The 18,265-nt window shown below is 43.9% G+C and overlaps 1 protein-coding gene across 3 annotated transcripts in view; it reads right to left on the minus strand.

The window, feature by feature from the left end:
* TSHZ2 (teashirt zinc finger homeobox 2) overlaps positions 1–18,265 on the minus strand; it is a 433,321-nt gene that overhangs the window by 199,274 nt on the left and 215,782 nt on the right. The window lies entirely within an intron of this gene.

Consider the following 18,265-nt stretch of genomic DNA (forward strand, 5'->3'; position numbering starts at 1 on the left):
TACAGTTTACAGATAGCATTTCATTGATTACAAGACCTTTCTTTTATATTTTAACATCTCAGAAATTAGGGTGCATCCTACAATCAATGGTATCTTAAAATGGCTGCCAGGGGGCAGTTGCAAGCTATTTCAGGAGTGCCTTAACCAATTCATTTTGCTTATCTTTTCCTTTTTATATAAACATAAGAGTGTTACATTAGAAAGATCATTTAAAAATAAGTCTTAAAGAGTCTTTCAGTAAGTATAAAACGGAAATTCCTAGTGACAGAAGGAGAGCAGTGTGTCACAGTTTAATTGTAACCATTTTTCTTTCCTAGTGGGGCAAAATATTAGCAGTGCAGTGTACCGAATGGGCTCTTAGATGAAATACTGTAATTGTGGAATGGAGCAAGAAGGGAAAAGCACTCTGCACAGTGCTGGGCACCCAGAAAGTGCTGAGTACATACCCGGGCCATGATGATTATAATTCTATGGAGTCTCCGATCAATCAGTATTTTGAAGAGCATCAATATTTTTACTCAGCAATTTGGATTCCCCTGCGACACATCTAAGTTTTTTGCAGAAATGTTCAATAGTGGAGTTTTTCGGTTAGGTAAACACAGCCCCAGCTGGAGATGGGGTCCTCACTGTAGTCACTCTTCTGTCTTTTCTGCCTGATGGAATGGCTGCGTGGAACCCGGTCTGGGTGCCCTTGTTTTCCCAAAGCCTGAAAGATGGTAGGCTCCAGAGATGTCAGATGGCTGAACAACAAAACCCCCCAAATGTATGAATTACTGGAGGTGAGGGTCCAGGGGAGAACAACAGAGTGACAGATCCAAAGCCGTGTTCGTTTTGTGGGAAGAAAGTCGGAGACGTTGCTCCGTATCAGCTGGGGCTCCATCATTATTTGTTTGTTTGTTTGGCCTCTAGGATCAATTCTCAGTGATTTACCACACATAATTTTAAAATCTTAGGAAAATTTAATAGACCTTTCAAATTGTAAATCTTTCTGCACCTTGGCTGAGAGGTGAGCCACAAATAGTGTGGGTTTCTCTACATTTTCCCATAAGGTTGCTGACCACAGTCTGCTAAGTATCCTTTCCCTTATGCATTGGGAAATTTCCTCAAGGCCAGGAAAGTGGACTTCTGCTAGGCCCATAGTAGGTGCTCGATACATATGTGTTGAATGACTCAGGACAAAGACCAAGACCATTGCTAATATCGTGATAATCCCGTTGATGATCCCTTCTACCATGTATCCTGCCTTCTGCTTTGCTTCTAACACTTCTAGAGACTTCACTGGGTATCCACCTCAGTACTTAAATACCCTTTAGGGCTTAGTGGCTTCCAGGGCCATCTCTTGGGGTGACCCCCTTAACACAGCAGTGTTGACTTTGTAGATAACCTAAAAAGAATAGCTCTCCAATAAACCAATTCATCCACTGCCAGTTGAAGTCAAATTGCTTTACTGCAGATTCTTTCCGAAGGGTGCATGGATTGATTTACAAGTGTAGCTAGTTAGAAAGACATTCAATGATTTGTATATGCAGGATGTCAAGTATGCCCTATATTCTCCCTCCCGTCACGATATGAATGATATCCTCTCAACTGTTTATTCCGTTTGTTTTAGCCAAACATAAATAGATGGCAGACATGACTGGGGCTGAAGGCACTTGCAGAAAATATGCTTCTTCAAGTCTAGATACACTGACAATGGAGACAAAGTTGCTGGTGCTTTGACAAATACTCTTCTTCTCTCAAGAAGGCAAAGTCGACAGAATGTCCAGCTTCTCATGCTTGAAGGAGACCTGGAGTTAAGGACTTTTAAAAGCTCTTTTTACTTTTGAGTCTCCATGGCTAATTTAATTTTAATCTCTATGACTGTTTGTAGGAACTTCAAACTACTTTTTCTTTTATTGACTTTCTTTTTTTGGCCAATGTTGATGTCCCCCTCTCTTCCACCTGTCCGCAGAGGATGGGGCACCGCATTTCTGTTCTGTCGGATCCCCTGTGCACGAAGGCACAACACTCATGTACTCTGTGCCACCCCGCAAAGGAAACAGGTGTTCCCTTCCAGCTGTGGCCATGGAGTCTACTTAGGTCTGTGCTGCGTAGAGACACAGCGACCGCGTGGCAGTTGCTTTGCTGATGGGGATGGACATCTGGGTCAGAAGAGAGGGCAGGGGACAGGGAAGAGGAGAAATAAAGCCATTATCCTTCAAATTGAATTGTGTAATCTACTTCAGGGGAAGTGATCCAACCACAATTCTGAATTTTATATACTGTTAATTTATGTCTATTACAGTGCTTGTATCTATGCGGGGGTTTGCTTGCGTCCACTTTTAGCACCGTATGGTGAGGTAGCAGCAATAAATGAAAGTATGAAAAAAGTGAACGAGAGGGAATGCTGTTGACTCTTTGAGGGCCGACACTGGGACAGGTCGGGGGACACAACGAGAGGGGCTGGGGTCTATATGGCTCTATTCTGTTGGTCCCACTTTCCCCTTTTCTTCCAGATTGCCAGGTTGAAAGGTGAGGAAGGGATGCTGTTGCCCAGGAGGAAAGGTGGTGGGGTTGAAGATACTTCTAACCCTCTAATTAAATAATTAGTCATTTAATTTGAAACGCTGAGCACCTACTCTGTGCCACTGGGCCGAGGACCAGAGACAGCAGCGAAGAAACCATACATGTTCTAACCTCACGGACATTAGAACTTTGCAGACAAGGTGGACATTAAACTAATTAAATATAACCTCATAGTTTTTAGTTAGGTGTATGATCAAGCACCTGTCTTTGAATGAGTTACAACAAAGGGTCAGGTGTGGACACGAAATCATGCTGTTTTTGCTACTTTTAAGCATGAAGCCAGCAGCGAGGTGGTGTCACTGGAGTTTCTGCTGGCAAAGCTGTGGCTAGTGAGCCGGGGCTAGGGTGGCCGACTGGGTCAGCTGTGTGGGGCCCCTGAAGGAAACACTGACTGAAGTCCCTTTGGGGGTGATCCACTGAGCTTTTGTAGACAAACGATGCATCACAAACCAATGCCACCCAGCGCAGGGCTGAGCCCTCCAGTCAGTTTCTGAAGGTTTTCATCTTCAAGACGGTAAGCTGATGCTCTGCTTTCTGTTTCTGGAGGGGAGCTCTAAAAGCAAAGGCTCAGAGAGTGCTGGACTCCTGAGTTTGAGTCAAAACTTCTGGAAAACCAATCTGAAGACTGATTCTGTGAGCTCCCTATCTGGAGAACTCCCCATTGCCATATTGCTTGTTGAAATGGAGTGATGGGTACCCTTTCTATTCTAGTGGATGCAAACTCCCACATCTTTAGAGCACTGATCCTTAATCAGGAGGTGTGGGGGGCAATTTCGTTCCCCCCAGGGGATGGATGGCAATGTCTGGAGACATTCTGGTTGTCACAACTGGGGAGGGGTTGCTACTGGCATCTGGTAGAGGCCAGAGATCCTGCTAAACAACTTACCATGCCCAGGACAGTCCCCCAGAGCAAAGAAATCCCAGGCCCAAAATGTCCATAGTGCCGAGGTTGAGAAACCCAGCGCGAGAGACAATTTCACTGCATATAGATCCTAAAAGACCATCATGTCCTTTCAAAAAAATAATAAATCTCGGTAGTTATAATTCACAACCTGACCAGAAAACACAGGGATAAACATGAACTCTAGTCCTGAATTTTGTGAGCTTCAATGCAAACAGCTTTAGCTAGAAAAGTCAATTACAGGTGATTTTTTTTTTTTCTCATTCATGATGCCCTTTCACTTATGTTGGGAAGGAGCTCCTAAGTGGCAAATCCCAGAGGCACAGAATTCTGAGTTAAACTTCACAAAATCTGGTGTTTTGTTTCGTATCCTCCCCTTCTCTCTCTGTGAGTGTGTGTGTGTGTGTGTGTGTGTGTGTGTCATGGAGGGAGTGTTCACCTCCCTATCAAAATATCTGAAGTGATATAAGCAACTGATCAGAATCAAAAGAAAAAAAAAAACCCCCACCATTTAGAATTATAAAGATCCGCCGTCTGCTAGATACTTGGAACGATTTGATATGAACTTTGTTTTATAAAGTAGACCATGGTAAAGCTTTGAAACTTCAGTTTGTTAAAAAAAAAAAAAAAAAGAAAAGAAAAAGGGAAAAAAATGGAAGAAGGAAAGAAAGAAAAATGGGGGGAAAATACTGTAACAGCCTCACTCCCTTTGAAGTCAGTACTGATATAGCTCTGAACAGATCCATTCAAGTTCAACTAACATCAGACAAATGTTTAGTGTATCAGAGGAAGCCACAAAAGCAAGGATTTCATCAATATTTCACAACAGCCTCAGGGAAACTGTAGATTGCAATGCTGTAGGGCAGCTAATAGAATTACACACAAGGGTTTTGTACATTTAAAATAAGCAGCTACTAAAAAAAATTACCCTTCAGTTTGATAGAAACTGTATAAAACTGCAGATAGGAAACAATTAAATTGCTCCCAACATTTATCCATGTCACTCTGATGGGTCATTTAATAACAGGTATTACTGTGTGTTTCCCTCCCTACCCCTCAGTAAGGCAATAATAAAGATTAACATTTATGAAAAGAAACATAAAATATAGCACAGCCAAATGAATAATTAAAGACAGTTTTGAAGAACACTTGCCATTGTGCGCCGTGAAGTCTTTCCCCAGTCACAAAATATGTTTATGTAAAATATAATTATAAATAGGCAGAGGCTGCAAGGGAGACCCACTGACCCTTGTTTGTTTTGATGTTAAAAAATAACGTGGAGGTATTTCCTCTGAATGTGTGGGTTACCCGTACCCAACGCATACATTATTATCTGGTGGGACTCAGGACGCTGAACGGCTGGCTTTCTCTTTTGGACAATTTACAGAGGTAGACCAGGAGCTTGCAAAATGCTATTCAATAAACCAGTGTGAGATCAGCATTTTCTCCCCTAAAGTCCTTTTCTAGGGTAAAAAATTCTGCATATGAAAGCAAATTGCATTTTCGAAACCGATACTTCCGTGACCACAAAAAACGTCACCTGGCTTTCCTTCCCCTTAGAACTTCGAGTCCCTCAGCAAAGACCCTGCTATTTATTCACATTTCACAGGAGGAGGAGTTTTCAGACACCTCTCCATCAGTGGTCCTCAACAGGGCGATTCTGCCTCCCAGGGGACCAGCTGCAGTATCTGGAGGCATTTTTGTCTCCCACTAGATGGGTGGGGATGGTGGCGATGTTACCGGCATCCAGTGGGTAGAGCCCAGGGATGCTGGAGAACATCCCACAGTGTTTAACATGGCCCACAATAAGGAATTCTTTGGCCCGAAGGGGCAGTCCTGTCGAGGTTGAGAAAACCTGTTCTAAGCCATTTGCACACCCGAGCTTTATTAAAATAATAATAGCCTTGTTAATATGGTGTCCTAACTTCTCAACCGTTCACTGGTTTCACACGTGTGTATCAAAGAGCTTCTACACGAAACTTACAATGCTAAGTCCTTTGGAAAAGGCAGAGAGGATTTCACATGGTTGCTGAGCACAGACTATTCTAATTGAAAGACGATATTTTATATATAATATTTTAAATTATACATACATACACACATATACACACACATACATACATACACACATTTGGTAACAATAGGAACTGTTATTACTGACTACATAGCATGTGAGAGGTGCTTTGTATACAATCTCTCCTTTTACTTTTACAACAACTCTGGAGGGAAATATTTTATCATACCCTTTTTACAGATAAGGGGACATGGCTCAAGGTCATTGTGAGAATATGGCTGTGGCCAGGCTGAGACCCAAATCCCAAGCCCGTCACCAAAGCTCCCATGGCCACTGGGCTTATTTGCAGCTAAGCTAGGAGCACATGCGTGTGTATGCACGCACGCGTGTGTGTGCGTGTGTGTGTGTGCGCCCGTCGTGGAGCGTGCAAACACCGCTCCCTTCCCATTTGCAAGGAAGAAGTAAAGGATGACTCTGAGGCAGGAGGGAGGAGAGCACACCTCACTTTGTAGGAGTTTAGGGATTACAGATAAGAGAAAAGCCACCAGGCAGCTAGAGCAGGGGTGATGGTCCAGAGGGAAGGCTCACATGGCAGTCATTTGTTTCATTTGTTTGCTTTTATTTATTTTTATTTTTTTAAAGATTCTAAAAGAGAGAGAGAGAGCACAAGTAGGCAGAGCGACAGGCAGAAGGAGAGGGAGAAGCAGGCTTCCCACAGAGCAGGGAGCCCGATGTGGGGCTCGATCCCAGGACCCCGGGATCATGACCTGAGCCGAAGGCAGACGCTTAACCGACTGAGCCACCCAGGCGCCCCTATTTTTGCTTTTAGAGGGAGAACGTGTAAGCCTATGTGCAGAGGGACACGGAACTGTGGTCGGTCAGGTGAAAATGAAGGAGAAGGAGGGAGACTGAGGGGTGAGTATGAAGAAGCCAGTGGGGATCTCACCTGGTCAGAAGAAATTTATTTCTAATTCTGAGCCAACAAGTTAAAGAAATGGCTGCAGGAAGAGCCAGAGAAATTGAGCTGGAGAGACAATCTGGAAAGTCTCAGGGCCCATGGTAAAGTAGGGAGATAGGCCATCTGCTGTGGAGAGAAGCTGTGGGAGGGCACCATGGCGGGGAGAAGGGGGAAAAAGAGTTGGAACTTCACGGGGCACAGGGAGAAGGGAGGCGGGAGTAGGGACAGGCTGGAGAGTCAACTGGGCCCTGCTGGGTCCACGACAGAACTGGCCAGAAGGTGCAGGCTTCTCGGACCATGCCTGGCTGTCTAGGAGCGAGAGAGAGGTGGATCACACTTGCCCTTTCCCTACCGCGTCTCCACTAGAAAGTCATGCCCAGTTTAAGGAAAAAGTCGGGGAGTGTTTGACCCTTAGGTGGGTAGGACTGGAAGGCCACTTGGGACTCACAGGAATGGCAAACAATCAGAGAGCACGGACCCTTGTGTGAAGGCCACGCATGCAAATTCATCAACACTTTGCAGGTCAACCACCTTAATTAACTCTGACGATAAATCTCGCCCGTGAGCTATCCAGTTCAAACTCCTGGTCTGCATCCTTTTTAGGATGATATATGTACGTGCATGTGTATACTTTCTCATATATATGCATATTGTTTGGATCGTATATATTCCTTATCATATATTACAATTTATAGTATTACATATACTATGGTACAGATGGGATTCTACCATAAATATGCCGTAGTGGAATTTTTCACTTACGTGTGTCAAATAACACACAGTGGAGGGTATTTAAACCTGTCCCCTCTTCCTCTTTGATAGTTTAGGGTTCACACGGGGGCCTTACTGGGGTAGCGACCAGGCCACTTTTCCGCCATTTAGAAATTTCTTTAGAGCAATTGTGACATCAGGGTAAGAGACTTGAGTCTGAAATTGGGAAAATTAGGTTGAAGTCTCAGTTTTCCCAATGAGTAAGCTGTACAATTTTAGCAAAACTACTTGGTTTCACTGGGTTTCCGTTTCCTTAGCTATAAATCAAAGCCACAAATAGTTGCCATAGTGGTGTTGTGACGATTTGAACAATTAGATGGCATAATATCAAATAAAAATGCTTGTACTCCCTTCAGTGTCAAGTTGAAGTGAGGGCTACATGAATATGAGCATTCCCCTCTGCTCTTAGGGTGAAGGCACCTGGGAGGACTGAACTTCCAATCTCTGTTAACCTTTGTCAAGACTTGCCTCTCTCCATTAATGGGTCAATAAACCACTTAATATTTTTTGAGAGCCTACTATGTACAAGACCCAGGGGACCCGTGATGGGCTCCCATCCAGGGGAGTACACACGGTAAGACCCACAGCAAGCGTATTTTGACTTGACCTCTGGTTGGCATAGTAATGGGATGGTCCTTAAGCATGGGAGAGGGTGGATGGGGAAAAAAGGAGCAAAGATGGGTGGGTCTGCCTTCAATAACCTCTCCCTCCCTCCAAGGTGACTAGAAGAAGATGACTCAAACCAGGGATTGGCCATGTATGGTCCACAGGCCAAGCCCAACCTGCCAGTTGTTTTGGTAATTAAAATTATATTGGAACATAGCCACACCTAGTCTTTAATTATGGTTCCTTTTGTGCTGCAACAGCAGAAGTAAGCAGTTGCAACAGAAACCATATGGCCTGCAAAGCCAAAGATATTTACTGCCTGGCCCTTTACAGAAGACGTTTGCCAACCCTGAGTTAAGCAATCACATGAATAATTAATCATGTCTAAATTTTATGGAATAAGGTGCACATACGCAATGATAACAGCCATTTATTAAGTTCATAGTACAAGCTGGGGAAGGCACTAGTGTTTTACCTATATTCTCATACTGTAGCTTCAAAACAACATCATGAAAACAGCATGGCCATTATTCCCATCTTGTAGTTATGGAAACTAAGGTTCAGGGACATTAAGTAACTTGCCCAAGGTCACACAGCTAGTCTATGGGATTTGATCCCAGTTTTGTTTCATTCCAGAGCCTGTTTTCTTACAATGTCAGAGTTTCCCAAACTTCAGCCTCTCATGTACCACCCTCAGAATTAATTTTCATTTCCACATCCTCTTTACTATTCTTCACTACTTTTCTCTTTGAATAATGGATTGTCATAGCATTTGCTCCTTTAAGCTTCATCCTAGGAAATGATACTCAAACCATTTCATTTGATGTGCTAGTCATATATAATTTTAAACATTTTTTGGACATACTTGTAGATTCACATGCAGTTGTAAGAAATAATACAGAGAGATCCCCAGACCCCCGGTGATAACATTATGTGTAACTCGAGTGCAGTATCACAGCCAGGAAACTAACATTCATAGAACCCACCAACCTGTTCAGATTTCACCAATTTTACCCACACTCGTGAGTGTGCAATTCGATCACGTGTGTAGATTTGGGTGACTACCACTGCCATTGAAATATGGAAGAGTTCCATCATGAGGATGTGGACCCTCCCCCCCATGACACTATTTCATAACCACAGCCCCCTCCCCCACTCCTGCTCCCTGGTAATTCCTAATCTGTTTCTCATTTCTATAATTTTGTCATTACAAGAATGTTATACAAATGGAGTAGGTGAGCTTCTGAGTATGTAAGCTTTTGAGGTTGGCCTTTTCCACTAAGCATAATTCTTGTCATATATGTTTTTAAAATTTACCCTGAAATAACTATATAACTTTCAGAAATTAGGAAAAGAAAAAGCTTATCCATGTTAAAATGATCTTGAGTGCCACCAGCAGTACTCATGCCAAACCTTAGGAAACCCTGCCATAAGCTGTAATAACACCTGCTAGACAAATAGAAAGATAATGAAACCATAAAAACATTTTTGACTACGAAAAATCTCTAGATCAAGGCTGCCTCATAGAACTTTCTGCAATGATAGAAATGTTAGCTGTTTGAACTGTCCAATATGGTAGCCACCAGCCTCATGCAGCTACTGAGCACTTAGAATGCAGCTTGTTCGAAGAAAGAAAGGAATTTTTCATCTTATTTCACTTTAATTGATGCAAATTTACATTTACATAGCCCCCAGTGGCTAGTGGTTTCTCTGATGGACAGTGCAACTCTTCTAGATATAATGTGTAAAACATTAAATAGAAGTAACTACATTTCTCCTTTCCCTGTGTTTCATTTTGTCAATGCAATGATGACCTGAAATGGAGAAATCTTTTTAAACAGCCTTCTAATGGATCTATTTGTTGGGATCTCACCTTGTTCTAGAAGTTTGCATGTGGCTAAGTCTGATAATAGCCCTTTAGGTACGTTTGCTGATTCCAGCCATTTGGCAAATCTCATTGCATCACCAGATAGCATTCAGAGTGAGCCCAAGGGACCCTACTCCCAGGGTTCCTGCTTTTAAGTGACACTGTGTCCCTCCAAACCCAGGCCCAAGTGACAGAGGCTTTGGGCACATCGTCATAAATGAACTCAGACACATCTAGCATGGGGTCTCATGGACTGCGAGAAGGGCGTGAAAAGGTCCTGTTGATTATGAAGGACTCAGAGCGGCATGCCTTCTTTAGGAAAAGGCACATTCAAAGCAACTGCTGGTGGTAATAGTCATAAATCCTTGCTGATTAACAGGACCTGCTCTTGATGAATTTAGTTTGCACCACTGGTCTGGAACAAGGTGCATCATTGAAAGCCGAGTGTCCGGGGAGATGCCAGGATATTGAGTTTTCAGGGTTTGTTGGCAGCAATGTCATGGGGAAGGAAAAAAATAACAATGACAACTTTGGGTGCCTGGGGACTGACTTCTAAAAAGTCATTTGGCAAAAGAGGTAGAATTTGTGGGGAGGTGGGGTTGAGTGGACTGCTGGAAATACTTGCACAAAGCCAGGTATGTTCCTGGAATTAGGAAAAAGTGTGATCTGTAGCTCCTTCTTAATTCTTTTAGCCTAAATATCATGGGCAGCAAAAGCTAGCTTTTGACCATTAGCCATCCACACTCTTAGAGACACGTACCCCTTAAAACACAACGTCGCCATGAAGGTCGTTACCCTGGCCAGTCTCTTATTTCGCCTGACTTCACGGATCTGTAAGGCGTTAGCAGTTGCAAGAGATTGATATGATAGTTTGTGAGTAATTTGGATGAACTATAACACTAACCCAGTAAAGTATTATAATTTTAAATGTGTCCAGAAAATAATTGAAATTCTGGCTTAGCTTCATCATAATGCAAACTGCTGGGTGTATTTAACAGCTGACTAGCTTAGCATGAATATTGCTTTAGAAATGGGGTCATATTGTTTTTACGAAACAATATTGCTCTCAAACACGTTTAGGAGGGGAAAAAAGCAGGAGATTATGAGCATACTTTTAACCTTTCTGTCTCTTTCTATCTGTGTTTACTATGGTGATTTAGGTGTTTGGTGGTGTTTGAAGGCAAACAAAGGAGGTGCTGACATTTAAAACAGATCTGGCAATGAGCCCTTGGCCATCAGATTCCTTCTTATTACTACTCTGTCACAAAATCTCAGTTCACCATCAATCCATTTTTCTGGATCCTGGTCAGGAACAAGAAAGATAAGATTATCCCCTCCTGACCACGATAGATATCACTAATAGGTTGCCCCCTGCAGTTACTTACAGGGTAACACGGTGTTTCCTTTTTTAAAAATATTTTTTGCCAACACTTAAACAATGGAAAATTTCACATGAAAATCCAGATTTATGGATGTTCCTGAAAAGTCAGAGGATTTGGCAATTGTGGGCCTGCATTCCTGCTAGAGGACAAATCCCAGCACCCAGCAGAGGCAGTCCCCTTGAAATGCACAAACGGCATCCCAGTCTAACATGGTAAAACTGTATTTAATTTCCCTCTCTAGTCACTTGAGTTTCCAATTCCTGGTACCCAATATCCTATTCCTAGGCCTTCACACACAATTGCACCCTACAGTGCATCAGGGTGCATGACTGATCCATAATATCTGGCAGGGGTCAGCAAACTTTTTCTGTAAAGAACGGGTGTCGTAAACATTTTAGACTTTGTGGGTCATAACATTTCTGTTGAAAATACTCAACTCTTCTGTTACAGTACCAAAGCAGCCATGGGTGATATGCAAATGAATGGGCATGTCTGCGTTCCAGTCTATTCATGAAAACAGGTTGATCCATGAGCTATATAATTTGCCAACTCCTGACATAGGAGGAAAAAAAAAACCCTTCTGGGTCTGAAACAATAACCCCGTAGAGGAAGTTTTCACCAACCGAGAGCTTTTAATAGATGTGGAATGAATTCTTCCAAAGGTGGCGCTCAACCTCTAAAACACCGTTTTCAAGTATGTGTGGGTGTGTATATACAAGTGTGGATGTGTGTGTCCTTAACTCATTCCCCATTTTGTTCATTCTAAAAAGTATTTACTGACTCCTCGTAGTTACTTTCTCTAAGTATCCCTATCGGAAAAGACTTTCCTCCTAAGGAAAACAGAAAGAGCTTAAAATCTGTTCCTTCATGGAAGATTAGCTGAGATAGATTATTCTGACTGTGGGGTAAGGAGGAGTTTCCATTGAGAATACTTGTCATGGTAAGGCAAAAGCTGAGAGACCTCACTGCTCTTCATTTGAGAGAGTAACAGTTTTCTTGCTGTATCTCATAGTCAAGCGTCACCTTAGCTCTCTAGCTGGAGTGAGTGTGAATGCCAGCTCTCTTTCCCTATCTTTTGAGTGTCACTTAATAGAGCCCCAGCTTCCATTTTCAAAAATGAAGAGCTAGAACCAGATCAGAGGTATCTTTTTTTTTTTTTAAGATTTTATTTATTTATTTGAGAGAGAGAGCATGAACAGGGGGAAGGGCAGAGGGAAAGGGACTCCCCGCTGAGCAGGGAGTCCAATGCAGGACTCAATCCCAAGACCGTGGGATCAGGACCTGAGCCGAAGGCAAACGCTTAACCGACTGAGCCACCCAGGTGCCCCTAGAGGTATCTAAATGGTAACTTTGGGCCAAATCTGGTACACATATATATTTAGTTTGGTCTCGAGTATTTAAAAACAAAAAAACAAATTAGTTATTGACCTTGTGAAATCAGAAGATTTCACCCTGGAAAATCAGATTTGGGGCCTTTTAAAAACAATTTAAAGATCTGGTGACATGGAACACTCATTCTTCTACGTATATAACTAGTGGGGCTGAGTGGAGGTATTCTTTGATCACTATGAGTTCATTACTAGTCTTGCTTCACCCACATAAGTTGCCTGTGCTGATAAGCCTTTGAGTTTATAAGCCAAGGACCAGATAATTTATAGGTTTCCTTAAGGACTCAGCATCTAGGATTCTAGTCTCTCCAAATAAAGGCAATAGACACAACTGGTCAGCCCATAACATCACCTAAACTTTGCCAATTCAAGGATGAATAACTATGACCTGATCAAGACAGTGGGGAGTAATATTGCTTACTGTGGTTCAGTTACAAATCTAATACAAAATGATGCAGAAATGGGAATACACATTTCATTGTCAGTCCTTCTCAACTGCAGGAGAAAACAGCAAAAACAACACTTGCTTTCCTCTGGGGGATGTCAAGCTTCACAAATTTTATTTCTCATTGCTGGCTAAACTGCTCAAGACTGTTCTCATGTTTAAAAAGCCTGAGGGAGGGACATAGAGAAAAGAATGGATGAAGACACCCATCTTAGGGGGAAACTCACTGCATTTCAAATAGACTTTGGGTTTACCTGAAGTCTTGGGCCAATGGAGAAAAGAGGAATTGGCGTCCCATGGAAATACCGTGAAAGGGCCTTAGAAGGAAGAACATGGTAAGAGCCTTTTTCACCATGATTAAGTTGCCCTGTTGACAATGGCGCCCACCATGGAGCTGGGGGCTCTGTGGGCTGTAGCTCGCCTTTTGGCCAGCCTTGTTTTGAATCAGCTGATCCTGATTCAGGGACTGATTAAGGCTGTATGGGGTAGACCCTATTCCTGGACTAATTCTACATTAGACTCTATTAGATGGTGTCCAGAGTGGGGTGGCAAACAGATGCTGAACAGGGACCAGAAAAGCAACACTACATGATTTAATAAATATGGTAGAATTATTCTTCACCCCCATAAAGAAAGATGTCCGCTCCCATTTTTCTTGAAAGCTCTCAGCCTGTTTTCTCACATTTAAGAGACACCACCACAGGAGACATTACATTTTCTTTGTGAAAAGAATGACAAAAACACAATGATAAATAGTTTCTGATACATGGCCTCGGGGAGACAACAGAAATAGGTGGGCACTGGGTAGACCTGCTAAGTGCCGGCCCCACGGGAAGGGGATGGCTACAACCCAGCCCCAGCCCACCTTGCCGTGCACAAAGAACCAGTCAGACAGAGTTTTAGATTGTGCAAAAGCAATATGGCAACTTGGATTTTTATGGAGAATCTCCTGATCATTACATTTTGGCAATACCCTTTACTTTATTGTTGTTATTATTACTGCCGCTGTTGTTCTTGTCGAGTATTTTGTGCGGGCCAAACAAAATCTGTCTGCAGCCCAAATTCAGCGGCCCCTGTGCCAATTGCTCTGAAGTGTGATCTTGCTTAATGCATCTCAATGCTACACATCTCTCCATTTGAATCATAATAGGTGCCATCTGAGACCATGTGGATGGGTGAGCCCACACACAGCTCTGTTACTTGAAAGCTACTCAAAGCAAATGTTCTAAATCACAGGTCAGAGGCTCCCAGCCTATAGATGTAGTCTTTAGAAAACAAACTTAGTGCAGAATGAAAGACAACACCGCACCTTGAAAGAACCAGACTTGTAGCAGCTGACCTTGTACAATCTGCCATCAGCCCATCCCTCCTTGGAGTCTCGGCTTTCCTATTTTTAAAAAGGAGAAGTTTCTCCCAAAGTAAAATACAAGTCTGTGTTGCTGGGTGGAGAGAGCCACCTGTGATCTGGAGCGCCAGTCTGAGTTTTTTTTTCCAACATTAATTCGATTTGCATACCTTCCCTCGGCCCCAGTTGTTGTGAGGATAAAAGAGCAGCCTTATCCCAGGACTTCTGCGAAACCCAGTGACTAGGGCAGCTCCACGGAAACTGGGGGTTTACAAGCCTGGGGGCGGTGGGCCGGGTGCAGCTTTCAAACATGTTTTGTTTGCCCGACACATCCTTTTGAAATGGGAAAATTTCACCTTTAGGTGTCCATGTGGTCTGTCTCCTGAGCACCGAGTTCGGACATTACTGGCCCTGCCTTGTTGCCTGGCAGAGCTAGACCACTGCTCTCGTCTCTAGACTGAGCAGGAGGGGTCGGCCACGGTTCCCACCCGCTCCCTAAATTACAGCCAGCTTTCTGCTCACTGCCATTATTACCTGTCCGCTATTCAGATGTGTCGTCCCTGGCCTCGGGAAAATAAAGCGCTAGGCAAAATGTCCATTTGGGTTGTTATTCTAATTATTGTTATTCTCTTCCATCTGTAAACCCCTACTGACTGTGAGCCACATACTCACTTTTCTGGGGCTCAGTTATCTGGTCTTTAAAATGGGAATGATAGTATCCCATTTGCCTGGAGCCGGGGGGCCATCCGGCTCCCAGAGCTGCTAGTCTGTGGGACGTCCAGCCAGCAGAGGGCGCTGGTACAAAAGGTTGCAGGTGGACCCAACGGGCGGGGAGCAGACAGGTAAGGCAGCAGGGCAGGTAGGAGCTCTGGCGCATTCTGCCTTTCCCAACTTGGGAGGACACGACTCTACAGGGTGGACATGACAGTGAGCAATGACTCATCTATCGATACAGCCGCACATCGCCAGCAAATGTGACTTTCTGGAATACGTAATGTGACCACGAAGTTTCTAAGGCTGCAGCCTGACAATCAGACACTAAAAATAACAAACGGGCTGCTCTGGAACAGAAAGCAACGGCCCCTTTGGAAACTGGAGACGGGCCATTTTTTGGCTCTGCTCGCTGCCAGAGCCCTGCGCAGAATCCGCCGGGCGGTGGAGAGAGTCTGGGAGGAGAACTCCTGGCATCTGAACGGTGCGTTCACTTTTAGACAACCCGGTCCCGGCAAGATGTAGACAAATTGGAGCAAGTTCAGAGAAGAGTAAGTTAGATGATTAAGGGGAGAAGGGATTGATTTATAGGGACAGATGAAAGCAGCCCCACACGTCTGAGCTGTCCTCGGCGGGTGACGTCCTCGGCGGGTGACAGACCCGGGAGTGACAAGCTGGAACTCCACACACCTTTGAGAGGTGTAAACACCAGAGAGGAGGAATTAGCACAGTGTGAGTTGCTTTTAACAGGATTTTCTGGGATGATGTTGACACCAGAAAAATGTTGGTGGCCAGTAAGGGTTGGTTGAGCACACCTGAGCCTGAGAACCGTTTATCGTGCGGATGGCATCTGCCGTAAAATGACATTTTCTAGCTAGGCATGCATGGCCTCTGTAATCTGGCCCTGGCCTACCTTTCCTTCTACTTCTGCACCCTCCCCTCCTTGCCAGGGACCCCCTGCCGCTCCCCCCCAGCCCATCTGTACCCCTGGTTGTAGCCACTCCCGACCTTTGTCTTACTCCCCCATCAGGAACTGAAAAGTTGAGGAGCCAGCAAGAGCTGCGCTGGTAAGGAGGGCGGAGGGAGACAACAGGACTTGTGTCTGCAGGGCCAGAGCCTTGGTCTCATTGGTCTCAGATGCTGTTCTGGGGACAAGAAGGCCAGAGACCAGAGCTAATGCTCTTCTGATTTTTAGGTTTAATTCTCTGGGAACCTGACTGGAGAAGCAGGCCTTGGGTAAAATAAAGAATCGTGCGAGATGAAGAGTCCCACCTCAGAGGTAGGCATCCTATCCTGGGGGAGGATGAGCAGACGGCAGGGACTCCAACCCCCTTATAAAGGGATGTGTCAGCCCCAGGGCCAAGACTGGGCATTAGGTCTAGGACCCCCTGTAACCCCTTCTTTCCCATTCCTATGACACCACTTTCTACTTTCTTGTATTTCTAATACATTCCCTTCCCCACTCCTCCCCTCCTGAGGAAAACACATCTAGGAAGCTTCCATCATGGAAATCTGGTTGTAGACTGGAGGCAAATCACTCTGGGAAGCAAGCGTCTAATAAAAGCTGCTCAAGCTCTCTTGTAAACCAGGAAAGGAGAACGAAAACAGCAACAAGATACCCTGGAATGGTTTAGCCAGGGCAGGGGGTGGTGAGAGCCTTCTGAATATGGCACATAACCATCAAAAATGCTGCAGTTTGGGTCTGTCAACTAGCACAATATGCTGAAATATTGAAAACTGGTATTGAAGTCATGGGATGAGGGGGATGGTTCAGGGGAGGCAGCCCAGACAAATACTGGCCAAGTGGGGATGTGGGCTTGCTGCTGCTAGATTTTATCATTTTGTTCACGGTAGCCCCAGTTCCGGTTCTGATGAGATAAGCTAAACCAAAACACAAATACAAACAGCATTTCTACAGGAGGATACACGCCAAGGGGTCTGCTTGTAGCCATCGCTTGGTCTTAGTTGGTTCGGGCTTTTAACCATGCTTTTCTCATTCAAATGCCATCGCCTCCACAAAGCTTTCTTAAATCAGGCTAATTGCAATTACACTCCCCTCTCAGATTCAGGGCTCCTTATTATAACAGTGATAATAATCACAGGAGCGTTTATTGAGTGTTTACTAAGCACCAGGGCAGTGGTGCAAAGCCCTTTACATATTCTCCCTGGATTCATTCCTTTCTCTGTTCAAATGCTGGCTTCTTAGAGACCTCCCCTGAATTTTTTTTTTTTTTTTTTGAAAGAGAGAGCAAGAAAGCTCGAGTGAGCAAGTGAGCATGCGTGGAAGCAGGCGGTGGGGGCGGGGCAGAGGGAGAGAGAGAATCCCAGGTAGACTTCCCACTGAGCGCAGAGCCTGATGCAGGGCTCCAGATCTCCTGACCCTAAAGACTGTGACCTGAGCTGAAATTGAGAGTTTGATGCTTAACCAACTGAGCCACCCAGGCACCCCTCCCTTGAATATTCTTTATGCAAGTACACACCCCTTTATCCCCAACTATGCCCTTGCTTTGCTTGTTTTTCTTGCGCAGCATTTAGTAATCTGATATAGCTTATAATTTATTTGTTCAGTTGTGCACTGTCTGTGTCCCCACTAGAACATAACCTCCACGAGAGCAGTGATCCTGAGAGTTTTGCTCATTGCTATTTCCTCAGTACTTTGAGCCAAGTCCATTACATAGTCATAAGTATCTAAATAAGTACTTAATTACATCAATTTGGCTAATTTCATTTGTTTTGGGCTGCTTACCATATTTTACTTTGCAAGTAAAGTAAAAATCATGCAAAATTTTGGGTCTTCATACTAGATTTGAAGCAGCATGAGACTAAGATCCGTGGCTCATCTGTGCACACAACTCCCCAAAGCACCTAACAGAAGGTCCAACTTAGCATGCGTCCTGCCTTTACTAGGCATTCAGGAATATTTGTTGAGTTAGATTCTCTTTCCAGACAAGGGAACCATAGGCTATTATGAAGCCAGGCTGGACTTACTCTTGGGTATTGCCCTTTACAGGTCCAGATAACAGAGCAGTTTCCCTTTAATTCTTTTCTTCAGGTTCTTTCCAAATCTTAAGTGTGAAGTACAACCCCTTCAGGTTGGTTTATCAGTGTTCATTGGCATGAAATTGCAAAAAAGTTCAATTAGTTTGTTGATGAAAATTTTAATGATATCCCCAATAAAGGTGTTATCAAAAGAAATGAAGGCCATTTCTACAGGAAATATTTTTCCATCAAATTTATCCGGGTGTGTATGAAACCTAGTGCCAGGTTTAACTCAGGGTTTGGAGCTCAGCTTTTCTTACTGACTGATTAATT

Source organism: Phoca vitulina, unplaced genomic scaffold (genome assembly GCF_004348235.1).
Source record: "Phoca vitulina isolate PV1807 unplaced genomic scaffold, GSC_HSeal_1.0 scaffold50, whole genome shotgun sequence".
Classification (NCBI taxonomy): Eukaryota; Metazoa; Chordata; class Mammalia; order Carnivora; family Phocidae; genus Phoca; species Phoca vitulina.